Raw genomic sequence first — 20,738 nt, forward strand, 5'->3', positions numbered from 1 at the left:
TGTCTTGGTAACCATGTCCCACCCTAATAAGGAGTTAATCCACGTCTGTGGGGAGAAATCCTCTAGCCACCGGCCCCGAGCCTTGGCATGTTTTGAAGTCGAAGCCCTGGCCATCAACTTTGTTATCTGCTCTCAGCTTTTCTCAGAAAGTCACTGTGCTTATCCAGTGCCCGCAGGAGGCGCCCACGGTCTCTGAAGCTGCCCTCCCCCCACCCCAGTCCGACCGCTGGGCTGATGTCCCCTGGCGCAGAGGAAGAAGGTGGGCTCCAGATGAAGTGGGGGTCCGTGGCCGCAGGGGGAGTGGCCTGAGCCCACAGCGACGGTGCCACGAGCGTCGCAGCTGCTGACGGCTCCCAGCCAGGAAGGGGGGACGGAGGGAAGAAGGGAAGGGGGAGGGAAAGAGGAAGGAAGAAAACCCGAAGGACTAGTGGGTCTTTATCAAAGATCTCTCCTTTATTCCTCTTCTTTCTTCCCTGCCTTTCGCAAAAGCAGACATTGATTTTTTTTTTTTAATTTTATTTATTTATTCGACAGACAGAGATCACAAGTAGGCAGAGAGGCAGGCAGAGAGAGAGAGAAAGGGAAGCAGGCTCCCTGTGGAGCAGAGAGCCCAACGCGGGGCTCGATCCCAGGACGCTGAGATCATGACCTGAGCCGAAGGCAGCGGCTTAACCCACTGAGCCACCCAGGCGCCCCAAGCAGACATTGATTTTATAGCCCCCCGCGTGCATCTCTATGCTAATCCTTTGCAACACTGGGACTGTCATTATCACTTAGAAAGGAGGCATTTTTCCAAGTCTTCTAGGAGAAAATGCCTCCTCCCCAGTGCCCTGCCCGCCGCTGGTAACGATCGGGTACCCTCAAGACCGCTTTTCTGAGTGGTTTCCTTGCCAGACCACCCAGAGGGGAGGCCCACATCCCTTTTCCCAAACTTTCCAGCTGAAACTGGATCGGGGTTTTTCAACAGAGGATCGAAGCGCTTTCTTTGTTCCTGGGCTGTTCAAGCACATCCTTCCTGGGGCGCCCGGAGCCTCGTTAGCCCTAAATACTCTTGAGGAGAATACAGCCTTGTTTCTGAGACGATTTCTCTCCAACAGGCAGGTTTCCTGCGGAGCATAATACAGACTTGATTTAGCCCAGACAAGCCTGGGAGCATATAGTGAGGACCTACTGTGTGCACTCGGGATCAAAGGTGACAACTCGGGTCTTCACAGTCCTGAGTCATAAAACAAACATCAGTACATGGTAAAATGGTAAGACTGTGACTTTCAGCACATTGCAGGAAAAATCATTTCATCTGACCCTTGCAAAATCTCTGGAAGGTGGAGGAGGTTAGGATCATGGTGTGTCTGTTTGAGGTTTGGAGGCTGAGACCGGGAAGGTTTTTTTGTTTAGGCCCCTGCTGATTTGCAGCTGTGAGTTAACTCTCTCCACTCTCCTCGACCCTGGCCAAGCCCCCGCTGGCGGATGGCTGCGCTCAGGACCAGGTTGTGAAGGGTAATGTCAGTGGCAGAGGAATCCTGCTCTTTAAAAGCACTCTTGACCTGAGGAGCGGGACTCTGAGGTCCTCTCAAGGAATCACGAGAGTCCTAGCCCAGTCTCTCTTTGTTTTTCTGGCACTTGGCTTTTTCCACACTGGGACCCTGCTTCCGTGCCAGCTCCGAGGACCAGCCTTTCTCTCTGGCAGGGATTGCCCAGGGCTCCAGCCTCCTTTATTTCTCAGGCCCTGTTTTCTTTACGACACACGGGCTGGATTTCCAGCCCATGGACATGCAGGGGGCTGTGACGTGGCTTCATGAACACGGATGGGGGAGATTCTTCCTCTGGCTTCCAACCCAGCAGGGTTTGCAGAAGCACCTGTGAGTGCAGGGATGCCTGGAGAGCTCAGTCATTTTAAGTGTCCGACTTTTGATTTTTGGCTCAGGTCATGATCCTCAGGGTCCTGGGATGGAGCCCTGCATCAGGTTCCTTGCTCAGCACGGAGTCTGCTTGGGATTCTTTCCCTTTCCCTGTACCTCTGCCCCTCCCCCTGCTCTCTCTCTCTCTCTCTCTTTCTCTCTCAAATAAATCTTTTTTTTAATAAATTTTTTTAAAGATTTTATTTATTTATTTATTTGACACAGAGCAAGGGAGAGGGAGAGAGTGAGAGCAAGCATAAGCAGGGGAATGGCAGGCTGGAGAGAAGCAGGCTCCCTGCTGAGCAGGGAGCCCCATGCAGGGCTCGATCCCAGGCCCCTGGGATGGTGACCTGAGCTGAAGGCTGAGGCTTAACTGACTGAGCCACTAAGGTACCTAAATCTTAAATGAACAAATGAAAAAAAAAAGAAACACCAGTGAGTGTACATCACGTGTTCTGAGCCAGCTTGGATCAACAATGGCCAGCTTCCTGACACGGTAACTGCGGGCAGCAAAAGATGGGGAGAGATTGCTTCTCACCAGCTCCCCGCTCCCCGTGTCAGCAAGTAGTGGACGAACAATGCCCCCGTCTGCCCACGTGTTTTCTGTACATCTATTAGGACCTACCTCAAGGGATACCCCTGCATGGAGACCTTCTGGAAGCTTCCTAGGACACTTGTGTCCCGTCTCTTCTCCTGTTGACACAGGTGTCCCTGTGGAGGAGGGGCACGGCCCATTCACCCGGACCATCATCACTGGGAGGAGACCAGTGTACTAAAAACGTTCCCCTGGAGGTCCCGATAGTCCTCCCAGTGGAGAGTGCCTGGGCTTCTGTTCTTGTCCTTTGTCTCATGCCACAGTGACTACTGAAAACTGTGCTGCAGAGGAAGGGAGATTAAAAAAAAAAAATGACCTAGATATTTTTCTTATGGCGATAGTCATCTTCCACTTAATGGCAAGAATACTTTCAAATGATGTCAAATGATGTCTTTCCTCACCTTTAAAAGAAAGAAAAAAAGGAAGGAAGGAAGGAAGAAAGGAAAGAAAGAAAGAAAGAAAGAAAGAAAGAAAGAAAGAAAGAAAGAAAGAAAGAAAGGAAGGAAGGAAGGAAGGAAGGAAGGAAGAAAAGGAAAAAGACCCCAAAGCCACGGGGTAGGGAGGTAATCACGGGTAGGTCCTGGCCCTGCCTCCCTTCCCTCCAGGGCGTTTCCCTGGCAGCCACGAGTGATGCTCTGTTCCAATTAATTTCGTTTGTTAGCTCTGTTCTCTACCCTGTCTCCCGCTCCTCCCCCTCTCTTTTCCTTCCCTTCTCCCTCTTCCTCCAAAGTAAAGAGCGCATGGTTTCTCTCCTTGCACTTCTGGCTTCCAGCCAGTCCCCCTGGCACGTAGTAGCCGCTTTGTCCTGCCGGTGAATGAATGACCAGTTGAACTAACACATTTCCCAGCCTTCTCCCCAAGGCCTTGATAGTCCACTGCACCGGGGAAAGGGAGTTTAGTATGGTCAGGAGGATGTGGGCTCATACAGGGGACTAGTCCCACTATTGAATCATCCCAAAGATATTCGTGAATGAGTTGGGACAGAATAAGTACTAACCTAAGACATCTTTGGCCCACTATTTCCTAGGGGGAAAACTTTAAAACTCCTTATTGTTTTGGGTGTGCTCAACTGTTCATACCCAGTGATAGTGACAGGAGCTTTTCGAAGCCGAACCAACAGAGGCGGGGCAGACCTGCCACCCCAGGAAGCCCGGGCCATAGAAAGGCTAGTAGGTGCCACCAGGGAGGACAGCAGCATCCCCACCAGGTCTTGGGGCTGCTTCTCCCCCAGGTTCTCAGCCAGTGCCTTCAAAATAAGCATTGTCCCCCTGATTCTCACGGAGGACCATGGACACACCATGGAGGACAGGGTCCTGGGAACCCTGGAGCCCCGCCGCCTGACATTTCTGTCCCCCAAGGCAAGCGTTCCCTCCATTACTGGTAATCGGAGTTGATGTGTGTTCTGACCAAGCCAGCATTTTCTTCTGCTGTGTTGTACTGAGTTTCTATGGCAACGGTTTCAAAAGTGGTGAATTTGCTTTTTCCTTTTAATTCAGTAGTGCTCTGAGCCTTGCCAAAAATATCCTTGTTTTCCTGGGTCCTAGGCTTTTCCTGAGTCTACACGTGTTTAGTCACAAGTAGAACTTTATGCATCCTACAGATAACGTCTCAAATAGCACAAGGTACAGCCACCGATCGAGCAGGTTCTTTTAAATAAAATGTTCTGTGCGAGTTGACATGCTAGGCACTGGGAATCCAAAGGGAGATTAGACTCTGTTCTTATTCTGAGGAAGCTCACATTCCCTAAGAAAGATAGATCAGAACTCAGCTTATTGTAATACAATTTACTATAATGTGACTTAACGATGTACTATGATGTAATCTTAGTTCACAGCTATAATACAATGTAATCTAAGATAGCATCACACACTGCAACAAACTAACATAATGTTAGGATACAGCCGACTGGAATATAATGTAACATTATGTAATGTCACATCATTCAAGTGCACAGCTAACCGTAATATAAAGTGACATAACATGTTAGTACACTGCGAGCTAGAACATAACATCACCTAATGTAACAGAGTACAATGATATAATAAATATCATGTAAAGTCATAAATCTAAGACGATGTATTGAAAGTTCTATCGGTTGTAGGAATAAAGTTTTATGGGAACCCAGCAGAGAAAGCCGTAATGCAGCCTAGAGCAATGAAAGAGTGAGGCGTTGGCACGTGTGAGTTTTGATTCCTGGTCGGTCACTTGGAACTTGGAACTGTGCAAGCTCAGGGAAATGACTACACCCCTCTGAGCCCCCAGTCACCCACCTCCTGCTGGGCTGGGGCGAGATGGAAGCTGTACCATAAAGTGACAGCATCCAGAGCAGCCCCTTTTGGTGAATTCCTGCTCATTCCCGCTGGCCGGTTCCAGAGAGGCTCGGGAGAGGCTCAGGAGAGGACCCGCAGGCAGTGGACAGACTGTCCAGTCCAGCATGAAGCAGAGGCGGCTGCCTGAGCAGCGAGGGGGCTGGGTGGAAACACTCAGCACATCCGGTCGGGGGGTGGGGGGCAGGCAGTGTGGTCCCTGAGGGTGTGGGATCCGACCCATCGCCACCCCTGGCTGCTAAAGGAGATTGATGTCACAGTGCTCCTCGAGGAGGCACTGAAATGAACACAGATGTCACTCTAGAAGCTCCCTGTGTGTGCTCAGTGCTGGTCCTGATGTCACGGTGCCCTGTCACCTTCGTGAGTCCCGAGTGTCACCTCTGCCTTCCTGGCCTGTTTAGACACCCCACAAGAGAAGGAAGTATCCACTGGCTCATGGAGGTGTCCAATAACCTCCCCATCTCCTTTCACTCTGTGCCTCCCTTTCTTCCCCTGCCTGCAGGCATGGGGACAGTACCCAGCTCATGGAGCTGTTGGTGACAAAATGCATTGTGTCCTAAAAGGACCCAACACGTCCCCGGTGCAGAGCAGGCTCTCCATAAATATTAGCTTTTATTTTTATTTCCTAAGCTGTTTTTCATTAGCAACTCTTCAGCACGTGAACAGGAGCCAACTCGAATGGCACGTGTTGGCATCGGGTGGCTGCATTGCCCTTGACCAGAGCCGACAAGAAGGAAGACAGAGCCAGGTGGGTGACTGGCTGTGTGGGGTCGATTTGATGAAAGAGCAGAACTGCCTTTGTCCTTGTGCTCTTCCAACAGATTAGCCAAGTTGGAGGCCAGTTCTCTGTAGGACAGCATCCCAGAGTAGCTTGGGGCTGGTGACTTCGTGACAGGGCTCTCGGGGGTTTGGGGTGTAGGCGGGATGCCCAGGGGAGCGTTCGTAGGCAGGATGCCTGAAGCTTGCAGCCAGCGGTCGGGGTCGGGGGCCTCACTGCCGAGGCTGGTGTTGCCTTGGGTCTGTAGCCTCAACATCTGTAGAAGGAGGCAGAGCCCCTTGCTGATACCCCCTTGGGGAAGAGAAATGGAATTCCCACTTCTGAAAGAGACCAAAGCAGGATCCGATTGCACTCTCCATTTCTGCCTCCAGGGGAGCAAGCGTGCGGCTGGCGGCCGGAGCACAGCCGGCTGGCACGGCTCTTGGAGAGGGTGAGCAGGACGCAGGCGCGTTCCTCAGCAGAGCCCATCCGTCGGGCTTCTGTGCAAGGTTTCTGTCCGCCGATACCTTGCTGCCTTTACATCTTCTGTTCCAGCCACTGAGCACAGGGACATAGTTTCCATAAGAATCATCCTGTAATACTGCTGTGAACCCCCTGATACTCAGACTATTGATTTCCATAAGAATCATCCTGGAATGTTGCCAGGAACCCTGTAATAGGCATTTTGAATTCAGCCTCCAGAACGTCGGGAATGTCTAACCTATCGAAGCCTTGGTTTTACCGTCTCTAAGATGGGGAAATCCCACCTCCCTGAGAGGCAGTCTGTCTAACTAGGGCAGGTATGGGACAGTCAAGGAGCAAGGTAACATGAGAGGGACACGTGGTGTCCCCCATGGGGCCAGGGCAACTTGCCTGGGGAGGTGGGTGGCCTTTGAAGGCTTCAGCCCCCTTCACTGTCCTCAAAGTCCCGGGGCTCAGAGGCTGATGACTGACCACGGCTTCGTGAATCAGGCGCGAGGTGGAGGTCAAGAGCACTGAGGATGTTGAGCTGAGCTCTGTGAAATGCTGCCTCTCTTACGTTATAGGGGGTGTAAATGTTAATCATTTAGAGGGAAAGGCTCTCTTTATTTGAGAGGCCGTCTTGTGCCATGCTGACCTGTGTTCTCACAACCTGGAGTTGATATGGGGCCCTTGGCACAAACCCCTCATCGAGGAGAAGTCTTCACACCTGTGCTCATTAGCATTTCTTCCAGCACATTCCCAGGTCCCAGGGAGGAATCTCACAGAGCCGGATGGAGTCCTGCTTCCACTTAAGACCCCATGCCCCAGAGCCCCGCTCTCAGGATGGGAGTCGACTTCAGTACTGAGCCAGGACGATTGGCCCACAGGCCACCTGGCACCCAAGCTGGGCTGGGAACCCATGAGGCATGGGCCCTTTGACCAAAGAAGGGTTTTCCATGTGGAGGGCGCTCTGGGAGTCCTTCGAGGATTGTCCATTTACCTTGGTGATTAACTCTCAGTGCCCAGAACCCTACACTCTTCACCTGGTCATTTATTTTTAAAATAACTGGTTTCCCTGTTTGTGTCCCACAAAGCATGGACAGCTGCTGTTTTTTTGGGTCCCTGGAGAGGAACCCAGCCCACCTTGTCCCTCTGGGACCAGTTCCGTCCTCACTCGGCTCTCTGCACCACCGCAGCCTCTTTCATCTCTCCCCCTGGGGAAGTCTTGGGCACATAAACTGCAAACCATATTTGCAGAAATGCCAGGACTCTGGGAGGAGGAGACATCCAGGGCTTGTTACTGGTGACAAGTAACCGGGAACCAGTAACCCGGGTTCCAAGTCTGAACTGGTGTGTGTATCACAAAGTGTCATGCCCCTGTGCGCGTGGATTCTCTGGTTCGTACATTGCCTCCCCTCCTCTCTCACACACATGTACTTCCAAGCTCACGTGCTCACACTCACCTTCCCATTCCTGTCCTTTGCCAGCTGAGGAACTGACCCTGGGCAAAGTCCTTCCCTCTTCCCACACGCAGATTCTGGGTCCTTTTTGGAAGGGGTCAAGGAAGGCAAGCGCCCCAGCTGGGCCACTGGCCATTCTGAAGGTCCAACCACTGGCCATTCTGAAGGTCCAACCTGAAGCCGTGCCGGCGACTAAGCCGCCTGCCCTACATCCTGCTGTGACGCCCCGCCTCAGGATGCCCCTGGGTCACCATATCTCCCCTCCATCCCTGCAGGCAGCCCCACAAGTGTGGGGTGATGATGGCCACATCAGGAGGCTCTTGTCTGCACGTTGCAGACGGGCGAGCTCACTCTGAGCCCTGCCTCGTGTGCCGGGAAGGGGAAGAACATCCCATAAGCTGTGGCTATTCCGAGTAGACGTTCCATCTCAAACGTCATTGAAATCAAATCCGAGATTCCTGGGCAAGCTTAGTTGTTCTCTTCATCTTCTTAAAGGACAACTTTTGAAATAGGACAGACACACAGGACCGTGTACAGCTTGATGGGTGTTTTTTGTTTTTTTTTTTTAAGATTTTTTATTTATTTATTTGACAGAGAGAGATGACAAGCAGGCAGAGAGGCAGGCAGAGAGAGGGGAGGAAGCAGGCTCCCTGCTGAGCAGAGAGCCCGATGTGGGGCTCGATCCCAGGACCCTGGGATCATGACCTGAGCCGAAGGCAGCGGCTTAACTCACTGAGCCACCCAGGCGCCCCATGATGGGTGTTTTTTAAGGGAGCGCCCATAACCAGCGCCCAGATCAGAACAGCCAGCCTTCTACCCTGAAACACCCTTGTCCCTCTTCCCAGGCTTCACCCCTTCCAGCAGCAGCCATAGGCTGAATCTGACACCAGATACTAGTGTTGCCTGGTCATGACCTTTATAAAAATCAGGATTTCTCACTCGACATGCTGTTGATATTGGACTGGATCACTCTGTGCTGTGGAGGGATGTCCCGGGCACTGTGGGATGGTCACCCGCAGCCCTGGCCTCCACCCACTAGGTAGTCTGTAGTGCGCCCTCCCCCTCAGTTGTGACAATCAAAATGGTCTCCAGACATCGTCGAAGGTCCTCAGGGGTGCAGAATTACTCCCAGTTGAGACCGCTGAAATAAACGGGACCACAGAGTACGTTCTTATTTGAGTCTGGGTTTTTCTGGTCGTTACGTTTGTGGCTCATGGTTCTCGTTGTGTAGGATTCCATTGTGTGAATACGCCACAGTTGACATACCCATTCTCCAGCTGATGGGCAACTGTGCTGTTTCCGGTTTGGGGCTCTTCGGAGTGATGCTGTATAGACAGGTGTGCACATGTGTTTTGGTGAACACGTATTTGCATGTGTGTTGGGTGTGCAATCTGCTTTGTGAGGTCTTTTGCTTCCTTTCCCTCCAGTGGCCACTGGCCTCCGTGCCTGCCTCCTAAAGGGGCTTCCTCACCAACACCTTAGGCCTCCCCTGGACCTGGCGGCATAAACTTCAGTGTGCCAAGCTCCACCATCTGCTGCCATCACTCCGCTGAGGTCATTGGCACTCCCCACACAGCCCCGTGGGGACCCCCAGCCTTTGACCAACCGGCCACAGCTGGTGCCCTGCCTCCAGGTGGGGCCGGTGGCAGGGGGAGAGGGAAGCCTGTTGACCCTGCCCTGTAGCCAGGCCTGGGAGGTGGCACCCCTCATATTTGGGGAGCTGTGCTCCATGCCTGTGGGAATGAAAGCCCCAAACATCCAGAGGGAGACCAGCCCCAGGGGTCAGATGATCGATGGTAACACGCGTGCGTGCGTGCGTGTGGCTACACACCCCGCATCTTATGAATGCATTTCGCAGTGTTCTGGCAGTGGGGAGATGGCAGGAGAGCCACAAATAAAATGCTCTGAGAACCAAAGGAAGTTGAAACTTCAAGGGAAGGTTCCAGAAATAGTAGCTGGACCTGGAAAGTTGGGAGGCATTTTGGTACGCGGAGGTCTGGGATGGGCTTCCTGGTCTGGGAAAGGTGTGAGCGGCCACCAGGAGGCCAAACAGGCAGGGTGCTTAGTACTTCCTCAGGTCAGGGTCCTAAGCCCTCAGCCAGCCCATGGAGATATCACAGTGACCTCTGCCATGGACCACGTGGCTCAGTTTCCCTACCTGCCTTGGCCATACATGCAGGAAAATCCGGGGGCTGTGGAAAGAGTCCAGGCTTCAGGGCCCTATGCAGGTTAGAACCAGCCTCCCCAGCCTCCCCAGCCCAGTTCTGCAGGGGGAGCCTCAGCTCTGGCCAGCCGGTACAGTGGGAATGCCGGTGTTTCCCGCCCCTCTCACCTCCCCCCACCTCCCAGGGCATGGAGAACACTGCATGGCTCCCATGGGCTGCAGAGACAGCGGTGGCCTTCGAGGTGTGCTGTAATTTCCTTTCCAACATACACCCCGTCCAGGCCATACATACAGCTCTGTAAGTTCCCACAAACGCAGAGTCCTGGGACCGCAACCACAGTCCCCTCCCTCACCCCAAACACTTCCTGCCGCTGCCCTCCTGTTCACCCCGCACCCACGCCCGCTCCCGCCGTCACCCTGTCATTTCTCCCTCCTCCAGATCGTCACGGGGATGGAATCACACAGCGCGAAGCCTTTTCTGTCTCACTTATCCACACGCTGGAGAGTCCCCCGCGTGCTGTCCATCAGGAGCTGATCTGTTTTGCGTGCTGACTAGTATTTTACTGCGTGATCCTATCACGTTTTTTGGTTTTGTTTTATTCTGTGCTGCTGAAAGACAATCTGCATTGCTTCCAGTTCAGGGTAGTTATGAATAAAGCTATTGTAAACATTTGCCCAGATTTTTCTGTGAGTGTACGTTTTCATTTTGGGGGAAGCAAATACATGGGACCAAGATTTCCAAGTCGTTCGGCAAATGTATGCTTATGAGAAACTGCAAAATTTTCCAGAACGACTGTACCATTTTACTTTCCCACCTGCCTTATATTTGAGATCCAGCTGGTCCACATTCTCGCCAGAACTAAGTAATGATCTTTAAAAAAAAAAAAAAAAAAAAAGTGAGAAAGAAAAAGAAAAGAAAGAAAAAAAAGAAAAAGAAAAACTAACCATTATAATAGGTGTACAGTGGTATCTCGTGATGGTTTTATCTTGTATTTCCCTAATAATTGATGACGTTGAACAACTTTTCATGTGTTGTTCTGCCTTCTGCGTATCTCCTGTGCAGTGACCATTCAAAATTTTGCTCATTTCTCAAACTGTTTTCCTATTGTTGATTTTTCAGAGTTCTTTATATATTCTGATTACAAGTCCCTTGTCAGATACATGATTTGTAAATATATTCTTCCAGTAGATGGTTTGTCTTTTCATTCTCCTATCAGTGCCTTTCGCAGAGGAGATGTTTCTAATTTTGATGAAATCTCGGTTACCAATGCTTTCTTGTATGTATTGCACTTTCGGTGTTGGATTTGAGAATTCTTTGCTTACCTAACTCAAGGTCACGGACATTCTTCTCTGTATTTTCCTATAAGTATTATACTTTTTCATTTTCATTTAGGTCTGTAATCCATTTTGAGTTAATTTTTGTGTAAAGCATGAGGGGGGGTCTTAGGGGGTAATTTTTATATAAGAGGTCAGGTTCCAGGGACATTTTTATTTATTTATCTTTTTGGCACATCGGTAACCAAGTGTTCTAGCATCATTAGTTGAAAAGACTACTCTTTCTTCACTGAATTTCTTCTGAGATTTTTTTTTTTAAATTCAATTGACCATATTTATGTGAATCTAGCTCTGGATGCTGGGTTCTCTCTCATCGATCTGTGTATCTCTTGTGCAAATGCTACACTGTCTTCACCTTCCAATTGTTGATTGTTTGACTGTAGACAACCAATTGATTTGTTTAATAGTCTAGGTATGCTGTTAGCTTTAAGCTGTTTCTTGGTGATGGTTTTTGGTTTTTGTAGATGGTCTTGATCAGATTTAGGGAGTTCCCTTCTATTTGTAGCTTGCCAAGAATTTTTACCATGAGTCAATGTTTAATTTTGTCAAATGATTTTCCTGTGTCTATGGATACAATTATGTTTTGTTTCTTTTTACTTCTGTGAGGATAATGAATTACATTAACCGATCTTTGAATGTTGACCCAGGCAACAAAAAATACAGTATCTTTTTATGTATTGCTGGATTCAGTTCACTAGTATCTCTCATTTTATTTTTTGTCTACGTTTAATTAGGATATTGATCTTCCATTTTCTTTTCTTGTCATATCTCTGATTTTGGTAACAGGGTTGCACTGGCTTTATTAACCTGATTTGGAAAACATTCCACAAAAAGAGTTAAAAAGTGACCTTCCTTCTTCTATTTTCTGGAAGAGATTGTGAGGAGTTGGTATTATTCTTCCTTGTGGGTCTGGTAGAATGAGTCAGTGAGACCATTTGGATATTTCTTTTGTTCGGGAGATTTTTGCCCTGCCTTCTGCAAGTGGTGGTCCCAGCGTGGGTCCGTTGGTAACGGCGCGGCGATGCTGTCCGACTCTGTCCAGCACGGGCCTCTCTCAGGGGTGCGTCTGGACTTATCCAGGGTTTCATGAGGCTTCTTTGGGTTGCTCACATGCCTATATGGCACAGAGCGAGCCCAGAATGTGCACAGGTTCTGTGCAGAACTAGGGGATCCTTTCTGCGCTCTCTCCCCCTGGGATACTCCTTGGCTCCCAGGGACCTTCTTCCCTAACCCTCCAATTGGGAGTCTGTCGACTTTATTGCCCTTTGTGTGCCACGGGTCTGAACCATCATGCTGCCCGCAGGGCAAAGCAGGAGACAAGAGAGCGAGCAAGCGAGTGAGAGAGGAGGGATAAGAACTAACTCCCCGACACATCTCCGACTGCAAGAGCCCTTTCTTCAGTTCCTCCAGCCAGAGAGAAGGGTTTTGCCTTACACTTTAGGTCCCCTGTCCCTGCCACTGCCCACCACGGCCACAGAAGAGCACCCAGCAACCGGGGCTGGCCCCAGGGCTGCCAGAGAGAGAAAAGAGAAAGAAATTAGGGATTCCCCCCAGATTCTCTGGGTCCCCCGGGAGCCCCTCTTCCCTGCCCTCTGTCTACAAAGAGGGGGGTTCTCTAGGGCTTTAGCTGTCGGCACTGGGAGACGGAGGGAGGACGCCGGGAAGCTCACCGCGCCTGCGTCTTCAAGGTGGGAAATGGAGAAAATCACAAAAACCCCACGATGGTGAGGCCGTGAGCGGGGAGCAGGCCTGGCTCTGTGCCCTCCAGCAATGACAGCGGGGATGATATTAACAATAGCTGGCTTCTTAGAGCCGGGATGCGGTACTCCACCCCCACGGCACCCTACAGAGTGGCCCCTGCTATCATCCTCCTGGGACAGAAAGGGAACAGAGGCCTGGAGAGGGTCAGTCACTGGCTCAAGGCACACAGCCAGAAAGGAACAGAACCAGGGCTCAGGCTTGTGCCTGATTCTTTGGTTCAAGGGATTAAAAACAGCCTGCCCTCTTTCATGCTGCGAGAACCCTGTTGCTCGGTTCTCATCTCTGTTAAAGTGCGCCAAATGTCGTTTTATGGCTGAGAGCTTATCTGTATTCCTTTTAAATGTTAAACCCTTCAGGGTCTCCCCTGGGAACCCCTAGGGTCAATCCAGCGCCTCCAGGTGCCCAGTAGGCCCTCGGTGTTTGTTGAATGACTAATAAATGGATGGATGGCGCTCCCAGGCTGTCCAGCCTTTATATTTGGACCACAGAGATCCCGCGAGAAGGTAGTAAGGGAAGAAATTGGCTTTATAATGTTTGCAGGCCGGCCGGAGGCCTCCTGAATTTTCCAGGGAACGAGGTCACCCAGAGAGGCCTGGCTGCAGATGGCGGGCTCTGGAGAGACAGACCCGAGGGCGTGGCCCCTCACACAAATGCTGAAATTGCAGCTCTTTCTCAGAGAGGCCGCACACAGAGTTGCCAGATTTAGCAAATAAAAATGCAGGAGGCCCAGTTAAATTTAAATGTCAGATCATTTTTCAGTAAGATTTTTTTCCTCTAAGTAGGTCCAGTGAAATACTTGGAATATACTTACATCAAAAAGTGGTTTTGTTATTGTTTCTCTGAAATTCAGATTGCACTGGGAGGGGGTGCGGATTTTACCCAAGGGCCCTCACCATGCAACCCTCACTTGAGGACCGTCTACACCTGACCCTGGCTTTCTTAGGGTCTGGCGAGGGCTTCTGAGCCCCAAGCTTGGCCTCGGCCGTCACTCCTCTGAGCAGCTCCTGGGTAAGCGAGGCTCAGAGAGGGAAGCAGGGCCAGGTGTGTCAGCCGTTAAGAGGCACCAGAGTGTCCCCACCCACTGGAGATGGGGACAGTATGGATGTATCTATCCTCGTATAAGTTTAGCTTTGAAATCCACAGTCCAGGAGAGGATCAGCTCCTATGTGTGGCTGAGATACTGCAGGAACCCTGTGGATGGACGGCCCTTGGGGGGAGAAGGGTCTGGTGGGACCCAGCAGAGGCCAGCAAGCCCACTTCCCAGAGCCTCCAACAACAAACACCCAATGTCTCCGGTGTCCCCTCCGCTGAAGCGTGGGCATTATTTGGGGAACTTTTGCCAGAGCCATCTCTTTGAAGATTTTCCTTTGAAAGCATCTTCTGTTCCTTCCTCTGGAGAGGCCCAGCCTAGGGGAGATTCATCTAACCTCCCTCATCTCGGCAGGAACAGATGGGCCCCCCCCGAGGCGGGCCTCCTCCCAGCAGCTCTGCTGTGTGCAGGGAGAGGGGGTTGGGGTGGAAACCATGTGAATTGCCACGGTTGGAACCTTGGGGTCCTCACATCTGCACTTTCCCGGAACCCCTCCACACCGTTCTGGTCTCCAGCACCGAGGGCCAGGGTCCCCCCGGGGGAGCCGCCAGCCCGCAGTGGTGATCAGAACCCACCCTGTCTGTGACCCACTCCTGTTGTTTAAGCCTTGCTCTTCACATTAGAGGTTGAAAATCCTGAAGAGTGCCCAGTGACCGGAAGAGACTCTTTCTAAGAGCTCATCCTGTTTGCTCATCTTTTCTTAGAGTAAAATGTTACGGGCAAAACCAGTCTCCTTTGCGCCGCCCTTTTCCTCCGGGACAGGTGCACTGCGGAGTCTGGCCTCCACATTATCATCCTTGACTTGGCTTTTAGTGTCGGGGATGCTCTCTGAGTTTATTTGGCGACTCCCGCTTCCCCACCTCCCACCGCAGACAGCGTTTTGCCACTCCTGGCAGCCCTCATCCGGGAGGCAGTGCCTGGTATTTGCCCTTGGGTTTCGGAATTCTTGGCTGATGGACCTGGAGTTCCTTTGTTTCCCCCTCTGTCTTCTGAGCACCGGCTCTTTTCTGGGCCTTGGGGATGCTTCAGGAAACCAGGAAGGCTCCTGCTCTCCTGAAATGTACCGTCAGGAAGCGCAGCCTTGATCAACAGACCTTAAATGTTGACCTGTGCTGTTGTCCCCTCTTTAACAAGCCAACGGGCTTCTTTCTGACCCGGCCGGCTGGCTATAACCACCTCCTCTGCTGGGGAAACGAGCTCCCCGCTCCTCCTGCCTACGCCCCCACGCTGTGACTCAGCCTCAAATGCCCGGGATCTGGTTCTGCCTCCATGGGCCTCTCGCTTCTACGAGGTGGGAAGTTAGAAGTCTTCACCCCCAAATCTGCTCTGAGTTGAAACCTCATCCAAGGGTTCCACTCCCAGGGGGCCAGTGACCGCATCTGCCCACTGGCGTGAGAAGGCCCGGTTGTCACCCAGTAGGGGAGGAGGGGCATCTCTAAGAGACCCTTCAGATGCTTCTCTCACCATCTGTCTCTGGGGTGACTCCAGCTACAGCCCGTCGCTCTGACCATGAGTCCTCCTGGTCAGCCGTTTCCAATTTCCCAAGAATGCAATTGAGGCTGATCTTTTTGTTTGTTGTTTTCTATTCATGAGATTTCACCATTTAAACTTGTTTTCACATCTATGGACACTTTGAATGTGGACTCTGTTTTACCAAGGGAAAAAAAAAAATCAGAACAACTAAACATCTTAGACAGATGGATCAAATGACAGCACTGGCCACACTTGGAGCATCTCTCAGCCTGAACATAAGTTGGGGAGCAGGGGGGCGGTCTGTTGCACCTGCAAGAGAGTGCCTGATTAATGGATTGCATAAAATGCACATCTGGAAACGCCAGGGTCCCCCTTCCCTCCCTTCGACTTAAGATGGATAAGATGGATAAGATGCATGCAAGCTCCTGGTTTTGAATTTCTGCAAAGACTGATAAAAGGAGAAAATATGAGGAATTACTGAGTGACTGTCTTGGGCCACATTTTATCACCTATGGTTTTATCTCCTCCTTGCAAGAATCCTGCTGGTTCCACTGAAGACAATGAATTATCTTCACTACTTACAGGCAAGTCAGTTGCAGGACCCACCAGCTTTACTATACAAATTCACCCCCAAATCTGTTTTGAACTGGAACCCACCCTTGTTCCCACCCTCAGAGGGACAGTATCGATCTGACAACAGCCGTGGTCCCTGGCACAGTACCGAGTGGCAGATGCAGGGCAGATTGTTGTGGCAGATGCAGGGCAGAGGGGAGCTCGCTGTCTGGAGAATGCACTGTGCCCCCGAGAGGGTCTGTGGGACTGGGTTGATGGAGCAGAGCTGGTGGGGAGCCCTTCTGCTGACTTCAGGTCATTAATTCCACAGGGTCAGGTTTGTCACCTTTTTTACATTAACAGTGGGGCTGAGAGAGCTTGAGGTATGTAGGTCACAAGGCTTACTTTCCAGAGAGTTCCCTGTGTAGCGGAGACCAACCTCCAATTAGGTGAGCCTCTGAATAGGTTATCTGACGGGGCAGAGACTGTGCAGGTATGATTAAGGTTAAGGATCTTGAGATCAGGGGCGACTGGGTGGTGTGGTAGGTTAAGCACCTGACTCTTGGTTTTGGCTCAGGTTATGATCTCAGGGTGGAGAGATTGAGCCCCACCTCGGGCTCCATGCCCCGCGGGGAGTCTGCTTGAGATTCTCTCTCCCACGGCCTCTGCCCTCCCCCACCATGTGCTCTCTCTCCCTCTCTCAAATAAATAAATCTTAAAAAAAAAACAATCTTGAGATCAGAGATGATGTTGGATTATCCAAGTGAGCCCAGGGGACTCACCAGGGTCCCCATACTGGGGCAGAGGGAGGGTCTGAGAGAGGCTGGAAGATCGCACAGTGAGGGCTTGCGAGACAGAGGAAGGAGCCACAGGCCAATGCGGGAGCTTTGGAAGCCAGAGGAGGCTGCAGCACAGTGAACACCTGCGTGGCAGCCCCTGGAGACCCATGTCAGACCTCCGACCTCTGGGTCTGGAAGAGAATAAATGTGTGTCATCATTCGTGGCAACTCGCTAAGGCCACCACAGGATACTAACACGGGGACACCAACTACGTGCAGGGGAGCAGAGCACGGGAAGCAGCGCAGGTGGACTGGTGCTGGGGGAGAGCCGGTGGACGGCAGCGGCCCTGGGCAGGGTGGTGGCGGCAGGGCCATGTGCTCTGCTCTCTGGGGCTGCTCTTTCTTCCCTGCCAAGAAGCTCTGCCCAGTGTCCTCCTTTTCCCCAGTGATTTGATGCAAGTACCCAGAGAGACCAGCCCTACCTCAGAGAGAGGTGAGGGGGGCACAGGTCTCGCCCCAGACCGCAGCGGGTCCCCCACACAGTGGAGTGGAAGGAGGGCCTCTGCCCAGAAACCCAGCAGGGCCCTGGCTGGGGGAGAGGGATGGAGAGGCGGCCACGGGCAGAGGACTGGAACGTGGGTTCACTCTGGGGGGTCCAGCAGGCCCAGGGGAGGCAGCTGCAGACCAAGTTCAGGTGCATGGGGAGTCCTGGCCTGAGTCCCCCACTAAGATGCTACCAGCAGAGTTTCTGGGGCCTCACCACAGTCCTGCTTCCGCCGTGGGCTGCCAGAGGAAGACCCTAGAGAAGGGCAGGCTGTGGAGTGCCCGGAGCGCCGGCTGTGGTGGGAGCTGAGGAGAGGAACCCACTGCCCTCTGTGAACCCTGCAGGTGGCAGGACCATCGGGAGAGGCCAGAGAGGCCGTTAGCCAACATAGGAGTGACAGCCCTTGAGTTGAGAGAGGCCATCATTCATCAGCAGCAGCCAGGTTTTTATTAGGCACCACTGTATGCCATACCTGTGCAATGCTCTTGGAACCCCATGAGGAGAATAAGCAGATCTGGTCCCGCCTCCCAGAACTTCCGGGCCACTGGGGAAGCAGACAGGAGGAGCTGTGTCTCCGAATGGGAGGCCGCGAGGTGAAGATGGGGCACACGGGAAGGGAGGGGTCCCGGGCAGAGGACCATGGGCTGAGACCCAAAGCAGGAATGGGTTTCATGGAAAGGCCCTGGACTCAGAGGCTCCACCACCCGCCCAGCCGCGCCAGCCCCTCAGCCCCCCTCAGGCTGCCTATGCCTGAGGAGGCTGTGACCCATCCCATCTGCGACACCAGCTTGGGGCCAAGAGGGGGTCCCGGCTCGCTTCTTTAAACTCTTCATTGCACTTCTCGTAGGATGCATGTCAGTTGGTCTTCTCACCTGTGTTCGTCCTGATAGCTACTCCCACGCACTAAACATGTTCATTGAACTCAACGTCTTAATTTAATATACAGCTAAACCGTGATAGACATGTAAGAAGGGACACACATACACACGCAGCGCCGGCCAGATCTTCACGCCGTGAGCATGCCCCCATGGGCTGCAGCCCCCCCAGGCTGGGCCCCGACCGGTCCCGAGATCCCCAGGGACCCTGCTGTCCCTGCACCCCCAGGGTTGTGATAGCTGGCGGGTCCCCACCAGATAAAGGGCAGAGCCGTGTCGTGGACGAAATGTTGGGCTTCTCTGAGCGAGCCCAGAGAGGCTGTGCTTCTCGGCCAAGCAGGTGCTCTGCGGAGGCTGCTGGGATGTGGGTGGCCAAGCACAGAGCTGCCCGAAGGGAGCCTCCCTGCGTCGATCCTGATGGTTCACGTTCCCCACACACGTGCTCCCTGTCTTGGTCCCTCCCTGCTCCCCTCTGGTCTCTCTTTCTCCTCCCTGCTCTCATCCCCCTACTGGAGTGTGGACCCGTCTGTCTTGCTCGCCGCTGTATCCAGAGTCTGGAACCCGGGAACCTAATCCATGCACCCTTCAAACTTATTTGCCAGAAGAATGGGGGAGTGAAGTGGCACCTGATTTGCTCCCCTGGGGTCCAAGACTTCCTGGGGACAGTGATCTTGACATCTCCAAGCCCCAACATGGAGTCCGAACCCAGAGTCGGGGTGACTGTGTGCAGAGCAAGAAGCTCTCAACCCTGACTCCACCATGAATTCGCCATGTAGCCTTGACCTCTGCCTACCGACCTGTGAAAGTGGTCCCTCCAACAGGAGAGCTAAGTGGTGAGTCTTGAAATCTCTTGCACACCCCCTGGGTGTGGCCGGGCCTCCGTGCCAGTGGTAGTAAGGGCTCTGGAAGTGTGCAGAAGGAGAGCGTAACTGTTCACTGTTCATTCTCCCCGGTGCCATCCAAAACACACACCATGGGCCTAACAGATGCAGGGGCCAGCCCTGGAGACACCAGCCTCTGGGGTGTTCTGGAAGGGCCCAGAAGACCTAGAGCAGGAAAGGTCTCCTTGTGGCTGTATGGAGGGTCACCCCCTCCTTTGAGCAGCCACGTCCCCACCCCCAGCCTGGAGCTTTTACTCCAACTTCTGGAGAGCGAACATGTGGCCACCCTTGTATGTGAGGCTTGGGAGTGAGAATCACTCTTCTGCAGAGCGTGTCCCTGTGCCCCAGAAGCTCTGAAGTGCTCATACCCATTGACTCAGAAGCTCCCTGCCCAGGAGTCTGCGGCAATAAAGACAAATGCACGTAGAAGCACATATGTACGCCCAAGTGCAGGGATAGCTAGGGGCTCAATCAGTGCATTATTTTTTAAAATTTTTTTATTATTAACATACAATGTATTATTTGCTTCAGGGGTACAGTCTGTGAATCATCAGTCCTACACAATTCACAGAACTCACCATAGCACAGACACTCCCCAATGTCCATAACCCAGCCACCCCCTCCCTCCCGCCCACCTCCCCTCCAGCAGCCCTCAGTTTGTTTCCTGAGATTAAGAGTCTCATGGTTTGTCTCCCTCTCTGGTTCCATCTTGCTTCATTTTTCCCTCTCTTCCCCTGTGATCCTCTGTCTTGTTTCTTAAATTTCACCTATCAGGGAGATCATATGATAATTATCTTTCTCTCAGCATAATACCCTCTAATTCCATCCACGTCGTTACAAATGACAAGATTTCATTTCTTTGGATGGCTGCATAGTATTCCACTGTGTGTATATACACCACATCTTCTTTATCCATTCATCTGTCAATGGACATTTAAGTTTTTTCCACAGTTTGGCTATTGTGGACATTGCTGCTATAAATATTCGGGTCCACAGGCCCCTTTTTTCACTACATTTGTATCTTTGGGGTAAATACCCAGTAGTGACATTACTGGGTCATAGGGTAGCTGTATTTTCAACTTTTTGAGGAAAGTCCATGCTGTTTTCCAGAGTGGCTGCACCAGCTTGCATTCCCACCAACAGTGTGGGAGGGTTCCCCTTTCTCCGCATCCTCGCCAGCATCTGCCATTTCCTGACTTCCTAATTAGCCGTTCTGACTGCTTTATTTATTTATTTATTTACTAATTTTTTCAAGATTTTATTTATTTATTTGACAGAAAGAGACACAGCGAGAGAGGAAACACAAACAGAGGGAGTGGGAGAAAGAGAAACAGGCTTCTTGCCAAGCAGGGAGCCCGATGCGGGGCTCGATCACAGGACCCTGGGATCATGACCTGAGCTGAAGGCAGGTGCTTAACGACTGAGCCACCCAGGCACCCTGGACTGGCTGAATAGTATACAATGGGTAAAATGGTGTTCTGTGGAATTTTTATACAGAACTTAATATAAAACCACGTGTTTGAACATGTTTTCTCTCTGTCTCTCTCACACACACATACGGACTCACACTGAAAAAAGTGCGAAAGAAAAATATCACCGTGTTAGCAGCCATTATCCTAAAGCAGCGAGGCTGATTCTCACTTTTTCTTTTTCCTCTTTTCTCTTTCCTTAACGGTCTGTGCTGAGTATCACGACTTTGCAAAGAGAAGAGGAAGGAAGTGTTTTAGAACTCACGCTGGTGTGGAGGGACTGCCCGCAGCTGTGGACGAGCTGTGTGCCTTAACG

The 20,738-nt window shown here is 51.8% G+C and overlaps 1 protein-coding gene across 1 annotated transcript in view; it reads left to right on the forward strand.

Annotated features, from left to right (window-relative positions):
* Positions 1–20,738, forward strand: part of C7H14orf132 (chromosome 7 C14orf132 homolog) — a 50,931-nt gene that overhangs the window by 22,864 nt on the left and 7,329 nt on the right. The gene's annotated exons all lie outside the window — the stretch shown is intronic.

Source organism: Mustela lutreola, chromosome 7 (assembly GCF_030435805.1).
Source record: "Mustela lutreola isolate mMusLut2 chromosome 7, mMusLut2.pri, whole genome shotgun sequence".
NCBI classification, from domain to species: Eukaryota; Metazoa; Chordata; class Mammalia; order Carnivora; family Mustelidae; genus Mustela; species Mustela lutreola.